Source organism: Lissotriton vulgaris, chromosome 7 (genome assembly GCF_964263255.1).
Source record: "Lissotriton vulgaris chromosome 7, aLisVul1.2, whole genome shotgun sequence".
In the NCBI taxonomy this organism is placed as follows: domain Eukaryota; kingdom Metazoa; phylum Chordata; class Amphibia; order Caudata; family Salamandridae; genus Lissotriton; species Lissotriton vulgaris.
This window is the reverse complement of record NC_141695.1, coordinates 1,227,917,288-1,227,930,187: the sequence shown is the minus strand read 5'-3', so window position 1 is coordinate 1,227,930,187 and position 12,900 is coordinate 1,227,917,288.

The window sequence follows — 12,900 nt, the reverse complement described above, 5'->3', positions numbered from 1 at the left end:
GGCTTGGTCACCTCGGCTGGGGGAGTGTCTGAAACGCCACCTGCATAGGGAGCGGGACTGCGAGGTCCAGAAGTGCTTGCGCCGTCCACCGCGCGCACCTGGTTCCTCTTCCCGCCCCCTTCTCCCTCCGACCTCCCTGGTCCTTCCTGGAAGCTTTTTAAACTCCTCGCGGCCCCCGCTGGCGCGGGAGCCGCTCGTGTAGCGTGAGGAACTTTGGACTCTGCTTGTGGCCGTTTTAGGGGCATTAACTGCAGCAGAGCCCTTTGCTTGACCTTCTTTGTGACCTGGGAGCATTTCGGCTCGGTCACCTCGGCTGGGGAGTGTCTGAAACGCCACCTGCATAGGGAGCGGGACTGCGAGGTCCAGAAGTGCTTGCGCCGTCCACCGCGCGCACCTGGTTCCTCTTCCCGCCCCCTTCTCTCCTCCTCTACTTTAACCCCGCCTTGAACGCGTACGCGGGACGCGCGCGGACGAGGAAGCGGGCGAAGACCGGGCAAAGAGCGGGCCGTTGTGTGGCCGTTAGGTGGCTGGTGAGGCTGGGCTGGGCCCCGTCCTTTTCATCTATGTGTGTTATCCAGACCCGGGCTCGCCACGCTTAACACTGTTTTGTACATTCTGTTTAAGTGTCGCACTGTGCTTCTGAACCTACTATCTTGTGTTAGTAAAGTTCCCTTATTATTGCTGGTTAGGTTATTCTAGGATAGTTACCCCTGTATAACTATCACAGTTGTGTATCCTCTTGCCATATGGATACGGCCTCTCCTGGGACAGTGGGGGCGAACCCTAACAAGGGCACACTAGATAACTATTTCAAAAAATCTATCTCAGAAATTGAAAGAGAAGAAGCCCTAGCGGAGAGAAGGGTAGAGCGTCGACGCTCTATCGAGGGTTATAAGGCAAGACCCCCCCTGACTACGTCCCCGCATATTTTAATACTCAGTACTGAGGCGACCCCTATTACTGAGCATCCCTTCACATCCCAGGGAATCCCAGAACTTCTAAGGGATATTACTTCCACACCACCCCCTTCTGGGGACTTATCTAATTTGCCCACTGTCGCTCCCCCACCACCCTGCAATCCTGATGCAGCCCAGAAACTTACGCCAGCTCCTATCCTTATGGGAAAAACCACCGCAAAAATTCAACTGAGGAAAACTGAGGCCCAGTTAATCCATGGTCCTCCGCCCAAAAAGAGAATGAGGAAGGGGGGTACAACACAAAAGGGCAAAATTAGCCACTCTGAATTTGGCAAGGGGAAAGGGGGGGGGTCCAGCCTCTGTTTTTAAACCAGCTGCGGGTACTAGACCTACTATTTCTACAGTGACTGCACGAGAAACATCATCCCTTATACAAGTTACTACCCCTCCAACAGCAATTCTGGAGGAGACTCTCCCGCTTGCCCCTACCTTGGAGTTTCTTGGGCAAATGCTCAGGACGCTCACTTCCCCTATTGTAGATAGATTATTGGCCATTGAACAACGGCTAGGGAACTTGGAACAGGCTATTTTAAATAGACCGGTCAATCAGAAGGCCCCTTTAACATCTAGTATAGCTCTGACTGCAGACAGTTCACTTAATAGCCCAAAACCTTCTACTTCTAAGACGCCCCATCCAACATCTACCAATCTAGCCAAGGCAGCCCATACAACTTCCACCATCACTACAACAGCCTCAATTCCCATGCCTAATCTTCCCACTAAAACAGTGTACCATATCCCCCTAGGTACTACAACCTCTGCCACTCCTTCTAGAGCTGCCACGAATAAGAACGGTACCAACTCGAAGGGTGGAAATAGTACAGCCACAAGACCAAGCAACCCGGCGGGAGAGAGGGTACCCTCTAGCAATATACATAAACGTAGGATCCCCCAGGTTGAACTTCCTCCAGAATCACTACCTTATGTAGTGGTGCTCACGGGTGTGCCCACCCTGGACCCTGATAAGCGAGAAGGTCCAGAGCAACTCAAAAACAAAACCATGTACTGGTTGTCTAAAAATAGACCACTCCTGGCGAATGTTAATGGGGACATAGTGCATGTGCGCCGACTCTCCTGGTTAGGGGGGCGGGAGAAAGATATAGATGGTGACTTGATTGTGATTAATTTCAGGGACCCAGAAGCTGTTAGGCATATTCTGAGCTGGATGCCGGTGAACCTAGGCAAATCAATTATGCCGTGCGATCTCACCTATTTCTACCCTAGAGCCCTTGTAGCTCCCCTGTCATGCCCATGGCCCCCCATGCCCCCGATAGGGATTAATGGTCCAAAACAGACTAACCACTATCTCCCTCCACACTCAGGCCCCACGATCCCAAAGAATGCTCATGGGTGGGAACCTGTCCCACAAAGGGGCTATGGCACTAATTATAGGAGTATGGACCACTTTTCCCAATCAGGGGGGGATGGACCACTTGCTTCCTTTTACACCTTTGGAAGTTAATAATAGATTTGGAGTCCTCTCTGGCCTGGACTCCTGTGATTGACGCTTGGGGTCCTTTCCAGGTTATTTTGCTGTAGAGAGGGCCTTAAGTGGACCGAATGGAAATTCTCATGTTCCCGGTGCCAACTCCCCTCGCCAGCTGTCAGGTGACCCTTATGGTACGATCCCACCCCTCCCAGTTACATCTAATTATAGTCTACCCTCCCCTCTAGGGGTTCCCATCTCAAATGTATGTAGAGGTGGTAACACCTCAGGGGGGCAGGGTCCTAACTTGCACATTCCTTCTAGAGCCCTGAGGGTACTATCTTGGAATGTTGCAGGTATTTTCAACAAAATACACACGGAAGAATGGGATTCCCTAATAACAAACAATGATATCTGCCTCTTCCAAGAGACATGGGCGAGGGAGCCGGTTCTTAAAACTGGCTATGCCATATTTGAAATTCATGCTACCTGGAATGGCAAGGGGAGAACACTCGGGTGGTTTGGCTGTGTGGAAAGCATCTCATATTGGCTGCAAAGCGGAAATTATAGCTACGTCTTCTCAAGACATACAGTGCGTTCTACTAAACTGGAAGGGCGCCCCTAAGTTAGCAATAATAAATGTTTATTCCCGCCCAGTAGGACCAACGGCGGAGTCCACCACATTAGAAGACCTCGCGTCCTTTTTGGGCCAGTTGCTGACAGACATCAAGGTGGTAATGGGCGGTGATTTTAACTGCCACTTCGAGCCCTTAGAGGGCTTGAGAGAAGGGGCCCTCACTACAGAAGACGATTTCTGGGGTATACCAGTGTGTCACTCGCCCCATCCTAGATCTTGGTCTCCACTTGCGGTCCAAATCATGTCATTAACTCTTAATTTCGCGTTAAGAGCTTGTAATGGACGCACTCCTTCAGACACCCCTTCTAAGTGCACATTTAATAGACCTAATCACGAGTCACGACTGGACTACATTTTTGTTGATACCAGCCTATGGCCAAAGGTGGAGGATTTTAGTATAATCCCCCGTACTGATAGCGACCATAATGCTCTCTTACTCTTCCTGGCCTATCTCCCCGAACCTGTAGGACCCTTTCCCCCAGAGGAAAGTGATGAACGGGGAAATCTGGTACTAACTTCAAACAGGCGTAGGGTGAGATGGCAGAAATTTTCCAAATCGGAAGAAAATATTGGGAAAATTTATAATCTGGTGCTGCCCAAATTTGAGGCCTTGGAAGAACTAATTAGTCTATCTAGTCCCCAGGTCTTGCAGAAAACCCTACCTTCCATTCACGAAGACTTAGTGGGAGTATTGGGAGAGGTCCTCTATCCAGAGGTGCCCAAGCCCAAGCACAAGACTAGAACATCTACTTGGTATAACTCTGACTGCAGAAAGGCCAAAGCTGACCTTATCACTGCAATCAAAGAGGGTCTACCCCGGACCAGGGTGTCCATTTTGCGGCGACAGTACAAAGACACAATGGCTCGCGTGAGGTCAGACTGGGACTGGGACAGATGGCAGGACCTTTCAGCAGCCCTAATAACTAGTGACTCAAGAAGATTTTGGTCCTTAGTTACTACTGGCTCAGGGGAACCCAAAGCTGCAGTCGAACCCAATATAGCAGCACAAATATAGGAAGATCACTTCGGGAAACTCTATGCAGATGTCCTTGAGAATACTGATGCCACTGTTGCAACACTCCTCTCCCTCCCTGGAGATACTTTGGAGTTCACGCTAGGGGAAGTGGCAAGAGCAATAGATGGCTTAGCGATGGGCAAGGCCCCCGGCCTTGATAAATTACCTGGTGACCTTTTTAGGTCCCACCCAGAGATCTGGGCACCATTCCTTCACATCCTTTTTAAATCACTTGCACGTGGTATGGCGATCCCCTGTACTTGGCTGGGGGCAGAGATAGTCCCTATCTTCAAGAAGGGCTGTCCTCTGCTCCCATCCAACTACAGGCCGATCAGCCTGATAGATGTCCCCCAGAAGATCTATTCGCGACTCCTACTGGACCAACTGATGGACTGGATGGAGGAAAATGAAATCTTAAGCCCTCTCCAGGCTGGCTTCAGGAAAAATACGTCCACCATGGATAAAATCTTCCGCCTAGTTCTCCTCTTTTGGAAAACGGTGATCATCGAGGGCGGGAGATTGTACATGGTGTTCGTGGACCTGAAGTCAGCATTCGATCTGGTACCGCGAGGAAAGCTCTGGGAGGTCCTGAAGGAGATGGGAGTGCCCACTAATCTACTCCAGGCTATAATTAGACTGCACCAGGGCAACTTCGCCCAGGTACGTTGCGGGCGGGGTGGAGCACTGACAAATAGGTTTCCTGTTTCCCGGGGGGTCAGGCAGGGCTGCGTCCTTGCCCCTACTCTTTTTTGTTTATATGTGAACAGCGTCATCTCACATTTAGCTAATGTTGGGGATAATGACGCCCCAGTCTTGGCAGGCAGGAGGGTACCAGCAATCATGTTTGCTCATGACACCCTCCTGCTTTCCAAATCACCCATGGGAATCCAGAGAATCCTTGATGGCTTCGATCTCTTCTGCAGGCAGTATGGCCTTGAGATAAACGCAGGGAAGACCAAATACATGATTTTTAACCCCTCCTCTACAACTAGACCTAACCCATCCCTAAATTCTACGGTCCTAGAGAGGGTTAAAATATTTCAGTATTTGGGCGTAACCCTCCAAGAGAACCTCCTATGGGGCCCACAGATCGCAAGCTCGCGCCTAAGGCTCTCTCAACTCTCTGGGGCTATTTTAAAGGTTACTAACACCTCAACATACAAACCTATAGCTCCTGCAGTTGAGATGTATAAAGTGCAAGTGAAACCTGCCGCACTTTATGGCAGCGAGCTATGGGGGCACCAAGCGGCAACTGAGTTGGTAAGTGCCGAAAATAGCTTTATGAGGCGTCTTCTGTCCCTCCCAACTGCAACTCCCCTGCTTCCCTTACGTCTTGACCTGGGTTTACCTTCCATCAGGGAGGATCTCAAATCCAAACCCATAAGATTCTGGCATAGACTCTGGTCAACAAAGGAGCTTAGTCACTATAGGCAAGATCTTGTACATGTTATGAATCTAAACCACAATGACAAGATCCCCTGGCTAGCCTTTGTTAAAAAAGAATTGTTTAGGCTTGGTTTTAACGAGCTGTGGGTGACTCCAGAAATTGGTTGTAACAAGGTCCCCAGGAAAAGACTAGTGGAAGTATACAAGGAACAAAATCTTGCATCCCACATGTCTGCACTTAACATCGGCATCTTAACTCACTGTTTTAATCAATCCAAAAACTCTTACAAGTTTGAAACTTTTTGGGATTTTATTTATCCGATCATGGCAAGGAAGCTGTTTATACAGTGGCGGTTTGGCTCCCTACCTATTAAATCCTTCACTAGTAAATGGACCAATGGAGGGGATAGATTATGCCCTGGCTGCAACCTGGGCGATGAGGAGGAAATCCATGTTCTGTTTTTGTGCCCCACCTATAAATCCCCAAGGAAATATTGGTTGGTGCCCTTATGCAGGAACATGGCTATAAGGAACTGTTTGACATCCTACAGAATATTGAAATCTGACCCCTCCCCCCACATTGTTTTTGTAGTATCAAAATTTCTCCTTGCCATGTGGCGTATTAGGTCCAAGTTGATTAAGGATAAACCAACATAGAATGAATGTCTTTGCCATTGCCCCACTGTAACCTATATTGTCTTTTCTATTTCCATGACATGAACTGTGCTGTTCCCTGTTTATGTATTTTATCTATTATCCCAATGATGATTTTAATATTGTTGTATGTATTTGCATGTATCTTTTATGGTCTAAACGGCCGAAATAAAGATTTTTTGGATTGGATTGGATTATACAGAACCAACACTATTCACTAGTCTACAAGAGTTAAGATGACTGCACACATTTAAAATATTTCATTACTGCATTTGAGAGTACAAGTCTGCCACATTTTACAATACATAATCAATGACTGCTTCAAAATTGTACTAGAACTTGGCAACAGCATATGTTTTTGACCAGTACTAAAGCCGCAAGCACATGAAATATGCCCAGGCTTCTCTCACAATAGTTCCTAAACTTACACAGAGTCACAGTGTGATTCAAGACAACTAAGACTATCTCTTGGACTTCATCACAACACATTTACTGATGTACAAAAACAAAAGTTTCAACACACATTTAACATATTTCAGTACTGCATTTCAATGTTAAAGCCTAACTCATTTTCCAAATACATTAGCAAAGTATATATTGTAATTGTATCAAAACTTAACATAAAAAAAGTTGTAAGCACTTATTTGTCTGCAAACACATAAAGCAACCAAATGCTACTCTCACAATTTTCCCAAATGCACACTGACCCACAGTGTGATTCTAGTAAAATAACAGTACCCCTTGCACTTTACCAAAAACATTCAGTAGTCCGGAACAGGACACATGACTGTACACATTCCACAAATTTTAATACACAATCTCATAAACTGAATCTAGACATGCAACGCTACTCCCTGCAGTTTACCAAGAGAAACACGTTAATCTTATTAAAAAACAAATATACCAAATACAACCTCTCACAAAAGAATAATTTACCTTTGAAATTGATTTGTAGATTAAGAAGTATGTCAGCCACACACTAGATTTTCTTATACAGAATCTCTGCTCTGTGCATCTGGTAGCAAAACCAAAAGAATGGCAAGCTTTCCCTCTCATTCTCCACACATATACATGTAAGTATCAAATCACATTGCTTCCCACAATAATTCAAAAGCGAACGCACATTTCTATTGGTTGCACATTTCAGGCCTTTCCAAGTGACATACATTTGAACCCTACCCCCAATTTGCTCACTGCCTGTTACTATAGAAACAGTTCATGGAACAATTAACTGAACTCACAGGTCAGAAGATCAACACACAATTTTGCAATTCCAAACAGCAAGTGTGCTCAAAAAACATGCTTTCAAAAAACCGAAACATGCACCCTACTTTTGAGACTAAATTTATCTCAAACACCCAATCATTTCTTTTCTTTTTTCAAAATTGCATCTTATCCACCATTTTAGATAAATCTCACTTCTCAAACAGCCATTTTACATACAAAGACCATCTGAGTGCATCCAGACCTCCCTTCAAGATGCTTAGAGTGTGGATTGAGGGACACAGCTATATTTTCTGGAGCCAAAGTTATGCAGAAAACAGAAACATGGACAAAGACCTAGCTTTACCAAATGTAGACATTAAATGGATTGGACAGAGACGGTTAAAATGGTTCCAATTGATGCCATTGGTTAAATACTTTTTGCATCTCCAACATCCTGCCCTCATACTTGTGCACTGTTGTGGCAATGACCTAAGCACTTTCACTGGGGTAGGTCTGGAAATGCTTATAAAGGAAACTTTTACAGAATTTATGTCACTTTTCCCCCAAACTGCCTTTGTCTATTCTAACATATGCCAAAGGCAGAAATGGAACTGGTCCAATCAATTTGGTCCAAAAATTGAGAAAGCTAGGAAACATGTCAATAAATCTGCTTCTGCTTTTCTCTGAGATTATAAGATTGGGTCCATTTACCACAACAATCTGCGTTTCAATATGGATGGCATCTATAGAAGAGATGGTGTACATTTCACAGATGAGGGTAACACATCTTCCTCTTAAACTTTAGACTCTGCATAGGTACTTACTTGTAAGTACCAAAATATCTCAATGAACACAAGGGCTATTTTTAGAGCCTCTTAACTCCATGGCTGCTATGCGTTTTCCCCCCCTGTGCTGAAGAACCAAAATACCCATTGTTCATGACGAGCTGGGCTCGTCATGAGTGTACGAGGAGGTTACACCATGACGAGCCCAGCTCGTCATGAGCGTGGAAGGGGTTAAGAACTAAACACAAAAGCTTGATGTATATCTAAAAACATTTAGAATGCTTAGAAGTTGTGCACCAAACGCATTGGAGTTGCGCACCCTACAGCTTATGAGTCATGCATCCAACACGTGCATACCAGGGGGCCGCACTGAGCACCGCGCTGGGTGCGCGACTCCAACGTGTGCATACCAGGGGGCCTCACTGAGCACCGCGCTGCGTGCGCGACTCCTAATTTTTCAGTACAAAATAAAAAATAGCCCCTATCACTAATTTCTGATATCCCCAGGGACCCGGGGCTTATAAAAAACATTGGGGACTGTGGGGGGAGCCCTAATGCCCCCACGGTCCCGCCGGCTTCCGGTGTCCTTTGGGAGCCGGCATTGCTTTTACATGTGGAGCTGTTAACATGCAGTACCCCGTGTGGAAAAGCAATTTGGTTTGGATTTAGAAAGAGAGAGCAGGTTTCCCTGCTCTCTCTTTCAAAATCCAAACCAAGTTTGCTATGGGCGGGCGGGAGCCGCGAGACTCCAACCCTCTCACAGCAAACAGCAGTGTCCTGGGGTGGGCACCTCAGGACATTGCAGGAGCCCATGGGGGGTTGGGGTCCCCAGGGCCCTCGAAAGCTCCAGGAGGGGGGCCATGCAGCCCCCTCACACAATACAGAAAGCCCCAGGAAGTGGTCATCCACGGGTCTTGGGGGGGTCGTTGAGGCCCCCCACCACTAATTTTGCAGGGGGGGGCCTTGGAGCCCCCAACGATTTATTTCATATCCCCAGGGGGTGGCTGTCCCTGGGGGCCCCTGTAGGCCCCCATACAATTTTTAAATTTGACCCCTGGATTTGGCCCCCCCGGGGGCTAATTATAAAAGAAGCCCCATTATATATATATATATATTTATTTTATGGCAGGATGCGTGCTCCCTGCCTGCACTTGCTGGTTTAAATAAATAAAATAAAAAATTTGGGCCCTGGGGATCCTTGTGGGACCCCTTTAGCAGGTCTAGAGGATCAGGATATTTCTACTCTGCACCTTTTATACATTTTGCACATTTGTTCCACTGACTCCTTCAGCCTCGCTTTCACCGAGGCACAAAATGGCTGCCAACAGTTCCTGGTTTTGAACTGACTTGACAGCCAATTAGCATTCAGCACGTAATCGGAAGGGTGCGCTCCGGGTGCACGGATCCTGCACGGCCATAGATATATATGTACTTTTAATGGTAATTTTTTCAGAAACTACTGAACAAATGTACACCATTTAATCAAAAGGCATGAGTCTGAACTGAGGACTACACCTTTGCCAAATTTGGTGTAATTCCATTCAGCAGTTTGGGCTGTTGCTGTGGCTAAAGGTCCCTACGGAAATTTGCATGGGAAAAATATGTTTTGGGACCCCCCTTTTTTTCTTGGCCTCCCACTACACGTATCATCCTGAGACTTTCAGGATAAGAGTGGACCAGAGCTGGCCATTAGTTTTGAAAATTTCACGAAGATTCGTCAACCGGCGCTAAAGTTATTCCAAATAGAATGTTGTAGATTTCCTATGGAAAATAGGTCTTAACTATAACTATCAACAGGCAACCGCCAGTAGGTATACATAGTTAGGATTTTTTCTCTATGGAACTTTTGAAAATTCTATGTCTAATAACTTTGGCGTTTGTGGACGGAATCGGCTGAAATTTTCAGGAAAATGGCACATTTTGTTTCTGAGCAGCCCCTGAACATTTGGGGGGGGTTCCGTCAAGGGGGGGGCCAAGAAAAAAGGGGGGTCCCAAAACGCGTTTTTAACATTGAGTTTTCCATAGGGCGTTTGGCCTCACTTTTAGCTCGAACGGCTGAATGGATTTGCACGAAACTTGGCAAAATTGTAGGGACTGTTAGCCCGATGTGCCTTTGCTGGATCTCAATATATGTGCTCCAGTGGATTTTGAGAAATTAACGTTAAAAAAAACAGATATATCTGTGACAGCGTCCCGGATAGCGCACCAGTTCGCGTACTTTTCGCGTAACGGAGCTTTGCGAAGCGGAGCTGATTGGCTCTCCGGTGTCTGTCAACATTCTAAACAGTCCAGAGCGGCCGCCATCTTGTCTCTCCGTAGGATCGAGAGACAAGAGGAGGAGAAAAACGAAGGGGGAATTTAATGAAAGGGGGCAAGGTAGACCCTTCTTGACCTCCTAGGAATGATGTTGGGGTTATTAAAGGGTCCCGTGGGTCAAATAAAAAAATATTGATTTTTTGCGGTAGAAGCGCTTTCCGGTTCGCCAACCAGGTAGTGAACCGGGACGTGAAATGGGAATTCGCCATTTTGTGTTTCGATTTAATTAAATTACAAGATGGAGGAAAAACAATGTGAGAAATGGGTGTAAGGGGGTACGGGAGACGTATCCTGACCCCCTATGTTTTCTGAGGGTGGCTGAGGAGGCTCATATATGTTGATACTTGTCTTCCAGCGGCTGCGCAGGAGCGTTTTTTTTTTTTTTTTGCTGCGTGACGTCTGTTAACGTTCGATTCGAAGGAAATCAGGAAGTGTTGACCGCCATTTTGACACTGCGAGTAAATATATTGTTAAAAATTATTGTTTTAAATTAATCCATATTGATAAACATTGTGTGCGCCATCTTGCTTTTTTTCAAATGCCACACTTTTGTCGTGCACGGCAGCCATTTTAGATGCCTTGACCAGACCCACTCTCTGCACGCCGCCGATCGTGACGTCTGTTAACGTTCGATTCGAAGGAAATCAGGAAGTGTTGACCGCCATTTTGACACTGCGAGTGAATATATTGTTAAAAATAATTGTTATAAATTAATTCGTATTGATAAACATTGTCTGCGCCATCTTGCTTTTTTTCCAATGCCACACTTTTGTCGTGCACGGCAGCCCTTTTAGATGCCTTGACCAGACCCACTCTCTGCACGCCGCCGATCCTCAGCATGGCTCTCCACCCTCGCAAGCATCTCCCCCACGCACTGGTCACCCCCGCTCTCTGTCTTATGTATGGGCCATAAACCTCCCCCCATCTGCGCTGCTCTTCCCTGTTATGTTATGTTATGTTATGTTAAATTAAATTTATTGAGCGCACGTACGCCCGTAGGCTTTATGGCGCTGTGGAAGACTGGCAAAACATAACATGTAACAGAAAGAAACGGAGTTAACTAAGGGTAAGCTTGCTTAAAGAGCCAAGTTTTAAAAGCCTGTCTAAAGGCTAACAGGTCTTCATGAAGCCTTAACGTCAGTGGCAGAGAGTTCCACAGGGAGGAGGCCAAGAAGTGGAAGGATCCGCCTCCCTGGCGTTGTTTCCTGATCCGAGGCACCACTAACAAGTTCTTTTGACCTGAGCGGAGAGCACGAGAGGGGGTGTAACTGACAAGCAGGCTGCTAATGAATCCAGGGCCCTTACCTTGTAGAGCCTTGAAGATAATGCATCCCGCTTCAAATGCTGCTCTCTGCGCTACTGGCAGCCAGTGGAGACTGGCCAGTCCCGGTCCCTGAGAATCACACCCTGTGCCCGCCCGACACCACCCTTTCACCCTATTCACTACCGCACCCTCGTGAACGGGCCTCCCTAGGTAGAGGCTCGTCTGTTGTAGTGGGGCGCCCCTTTAGCGTTTCACTTGCCATTCAGCGGTTTTCCGCCCGCTTTTGCTGCACTGTGCCTCGTCAGTAGCGGTCTGTTGTGCGAATAGTCCCAAGGCAGCAGAACGCGCTGGGATCTGGACGGCACCCAGGTGATGTCCAGTAAGTTGCTGCACTGGTTTTGGTATCCTACAATGCTGCTCTGAAAAACGGCGTGGGGCGCCCCGGTGGGGGGGGGAGGCGGCGTGAACGGGCCTCCCCAGGTGGAGGCTCCTCTGCTGTAGTGGGGCGCCCCTTTACCGTTTCAGTTGCCATTCCGCCCGCTTTTGCTACACTGTGCCTCATCCGCCATTCAGCTGTTTACCGCCCGCTCTTGCGGCTACAGCGTCTCGCTCACCATGTAGTTGAGTTGCGTCCACTCTTGCGGTGCAGCGATAGGCGGCTGCCACAGGACTCTTAAAATGGCGGCCGGCTCTTCGGATTTGGGCCTGGTCCACTAAAATGGCCCTGAGACACCTTGGAACTCGGACGCTTGTCTGCTAGGGCTTGGGCTCCATTCTCGAAAGCGTCCCCTCAGCCTTGAAGATTCTGCAAAAGTCTTGGGGGCCCCCGACTCCCGCAGGCTTCCGGTGGGGAGCGGCTGCCATGATTGCTTGCGGAATGGCCACGACGGAGCTACGAGATGGTGGTGCTCTCATACTGACGCCAGCTTCAGTCTGAAACATCCAGAAACACTGTAGACTATCAATTCGATGAGTTCCGGTGGAGTCCCAACGTGACCCGGTAGGGAAGAACTTGCCCTCCCCTTTTTTGAGTGATGGTTCTTGTTGCCTGTCCCCTCTGTTGTCATCTAACGGAACCTTTTTTGATTGCCGAGTGAGAAAAAAAAAGGTGGGTCTTTCATCGTTTGGGAAAAAAAAATATTTTAATCCAATGAAAAGTGTTATTTTTAGGTCATATGATCAAGCCTTCCATCATTAGGAAACCAAAAGTAAAATGAACCAATGAAAAGTTTTA